Raw genomic sequence first — 4,196 nt, forward strand, 5'->3', positions numbered from 1 at the left:
TGGGCCTAATGGTTCATAGAGGTGGCCTCAAGCCTTGCCCTAGTGGTGGGATCCATTGGGTTGCCAATACCGATGTTGGGGTTGTGAAGCCTACTCCCCCATACATCAGAGCTGCAGCTATGAGAGTACATTGTCGGCCTCCAAGATGAAGTGAGCATCTGCATGGATGTTCCTTGCATTGGTCGATAAGGTGGAGCTTACAGGGCCATGTAGCTAGCAAATGTTGGGGGCACTTAGAAGGTCAGAAGTTCATAAGAGAGATCGAAACAAAAAATGTATACGAAATCATGTAGATCATCCAATGCCAAAATGTGCTCGAAAAGAGTACCTGATACATGCATGAAGGTAGGTGTTCTAGGTCAAATCGAGCTCCAACAAATTCATAGTCTAAAATTTCATATCCTTTCAAGATCTAAAATCCAAAAATATTTCCAACTTAAGATCTGGCTCCACTAGGACTTAGCTCTAGGAGATCATCCATGGACCTAGATCGAACTCAAGTGATCAAGGTTTAGATTCATGGGTCAACCCTACCATATGCCATGTGTTCAAGCTTAAAATCAAACAAGCATATCACCTGATCTTGCCGATGCCAAATCACCCTATTTATGTGCATGCCACATCATAAAACCAAGACGCGACATCCTTCAATTTGTAATCTAGTGACACATCAGCTTTGGCTTAGTAAATCCATTATTAAGTATATATACATCTATGTTACACGTCCATGTGTGCATGCGTGCATGCACATAGGCGCACACACACACACACTTTTATCCAATTTTTACTCCCTCACACACACACACACACACACACTTTTATCCAATTTTTACTCCCTCACATACACATACACACACACACACACACACTTATGGACACACAAAATGTTTTTTTAACCTCAAAAATCGTTATTGGGGAGAACTGCGACATCTTTGCAAACACATAATGTACCTATTGATACTTTGATAGTACATTTCTAATAATTATTTCTGGAATTACATACATATGCCAGTCCAAAACTTGTTATGACATCTTTATGAGAATCTATTCCTCACAAAAATAGATAGTGCTTCTAAGTATCTTTTCGTAATTGGGGGTTAAATCCAAACCTCATGTAAAATCTTCCACTAGCCCTACAATAGTCCTACACACACACACACATACACACATGCACACACACGATTTTAATCCCACTCATATCCCCTCACACACATAGACATGAGTTTACACACACTAGCTAGTCCAACATCTTTGACAAGTCCTAATTCCTCATGTGGATTTAATGAGTAAAAATTTCTTCTAACGTCATTTGGGAGTTAAAACTCATGTAATTTTCCTTCTTCCCCTATCCCTACGCCACAGTGTATGCCACCCTATGGACTTATGAAAGAAACCTATGGGTTTTGATAGTATCTAAGAACTCATAGATTTGAACATTACTTAAGATTCTTTTGGATAGATCAAAAGATGGGAAAGGATGTCATCCTTGGCCTTATATATGGTGCATATGTAGGACATTAATTGTAGGGTGGTGCTACCTACTGCTATAGAACTCCCTCTCCCTTCAAACTATCGCACCATTCTCCCTACTCCTCTACTCAACACTCACGGATACTCCTCCACTTCCAAAGCTTTCCCCACCACCCATGGCTTCACCTTAGGTATGTTCGATTTCGCAATGCAGCCTCTCTTGCTTATTCCTTTCCCCTCATATGGCTACCTACTCGCTTTCTATGTAAGTATGCATGGCTTGGAACTCTGGGTGCTTGTGTTCTCTCCCACGATCTCTATTGCTGCAACGCCGCTTGCTTACTCCCAAGATCTCCAACTGACTCGTACCCTCCCATTTGCTCCTTCTTACATGTATATACCTTCTTTTGCTGTGCAACAATCATATGCCCCAGACCTGCGCATGTCTTGGTCGCCTTGTCTTGCTACCCTTGTCGCATTCTTGCACAGGGTCTAGCCGTGCTACTCCTGGTGACTCATGTCCCAAACTTGGGATTGCATTGCAAGTCCGATCCTTTGTGCTGTCCTTGGTCTCAACACCTCACAAGCATGGGCACCTCACCGGCTGTCCTACCGTGTGTAGCCGTGAGTGCAGCTAATGGTTGCTTCTCACTGATGCATGTCGCCTCTCCTTTCTATTCAAAGCGGATGTCTTGGTCCTTCGAATTCGCTCGACCCTGCCTATAGTCCTCATGCGCAGATTTAAACGCATATTCCTCTTGACCTTCGCTACGTATATTACTTGTAACGTTACATTTAGTGTTACATTTTTACTTAGCCCTTTAGTTATGGTTATCTAACTTTCTGGCTAGCGTACTCTTCTTTTGTTATAAGGGTTTTTAGACTACGTTTTAGTGTATTTAATGTTTCAAGAGCGTAGTCATTAACTTAGGTAGTTAGTCATCGCCTTATTTCCTTCATGGTAATTATTTGCTTATGCCCCCAAAATTTTCTTTTCAATTAATTTACAGCAGTCTGCAATTTAATCTAACCTCTATTTTTAACCCATAAGTTATGTACTTATTGTCTCAATTAGAGATGTCTTATGTACTTAGTTGGTTAATTAGAGATGTCTTTGTATGCATTTTGAGAGACGTCCTTGTGATAAAATTACACGTCTAGTGCTTGTAGCTTTACAATTATGTGTACTTACAAACTTTTTTTCGTGGCTACCATTTTAATTTTTTCACACACTTTTGCGTAAAGACTATAATTTTTTACAATGCTAGAGCGCCAAGTTTTCCCTATATAGATAATGGATAGTTTTTTGTAGGGTTATAATTTTCCTTATATTGGTATAGTAGGCACTTTGTAGATAATAGTTAGTGTTTTTATGCTTACTTACCCTATGTATTGACGAATGTATGTCTCCTTTTTAGGACACATGTGGTACTTGTGTCCCTCGCAAGATGGCCTGGATGTCTGTTAACATGGATCTTGCCTTTATTGCCTCTGTCAATTAAAAAATGAAGGAAGCTAGAAACGAAGGATTGATATTGCATCATGCTTACACAACTGCTAGAACACAACCCTACCTTCCTTGGAAAACCAAGAAAATGTTAAACTGAGATTACACTAGTCATGACCTAACTTGAGCTTGTCTCTTCCATGATCTATTGAGATACTTTTTTGGCCTACCTTGTTTGAAGCATCCCCCGTTGCAACATGCACTTGCCATAAGTTTTTAACTCTAATGTATTCCCCCCTTCTGATGGGTCGAGTCGCAAGTTTTTTGTATGTAAGCAACTACTTGTTATTTGTTGCTTTAATATAAGTTCCTAATGCACTAATAGAGTTAATCTTTTCATGCCTCCTCTATGGAAGGCTAGATGATTTTGTTTAAATACACTTGTCCCTTCTAGTGCCTCCTATTTGCAAAACTTATTATGCCTCCTGTATGGAAGGCTAGGCCATTGTCTTTTTTTACACTCTATTGCCTCCTACATGGAAGGCTTAAAATTTTTTTATCACACCTCCTTTATGGAAGGCTAGGAACAATTTGTTTTAAAAATAATTATCCTTATTAATGCCTTCTACATGGAAGGTGAGCACATCCTGTGCCTAAATAATTCATAATACCCACTAAGCTATGACACAATTTAATGTGCAGATATATGTCTGGATGGGCTTCTTACCTTTTACTTCGAAAGCTTACCTTTTTTATGCCTCTTCCATGAAATGCTAGGTCGCTGTCTTTTGTTACAAATTTCCTTTCTAATGCCATTCTCTACCTCCTATATGGAAGGCTAGGAAATTAAGTTTCAAAATTATTGTCCTTCCTAATGCCTCCTATATGGTAGGCTAGCACTTATAATACAATGATTACTAGTTATAATCTTTTAAGAGCTTTGACTGCCATGTTCTTGGGGTATTTTTGTCTACACACACACACCCCTTTAGGGGCCCTTGCTTTCTACGGGTGTGCCTATAGTTTGGGAAACATTATTAAACTTGGTTGACATGATATGCAATGTGTGGGTTGACTAATACTTTGACCACACTTACATTCATCATTAGTAGGTTTCCTATATCTGCTTGATTACAACTTATATTATATTCATGTTTTGTATTATGTTCCATTTATTGGAGCATGGATGTTGGAATAGGGTGGATTATGATACTCAAAGGGCTACTTAGTGAGATGTAGTACTGAGAACCCCTCGTTCTTTACTATGTGGCAAGGGATG

This window comes from Dipteris shenzhenensis, chromosome 27, assembly GCF_047967505.1.
Source record: "Dipteris shenzhenensis isolate YYH24624 ecotype China chromosome 27, Dip_SZ_1.0, whole genome shotgun sequence".
Classification (NCBI taxonomy): domain Eukaryota; kingdom Viridiplantae; phylum Streptophyta; class Polypodiopsida; order Gleicheniales; family Dipteridaceae; genus Dipteris; species Dipteris shenzhenensis.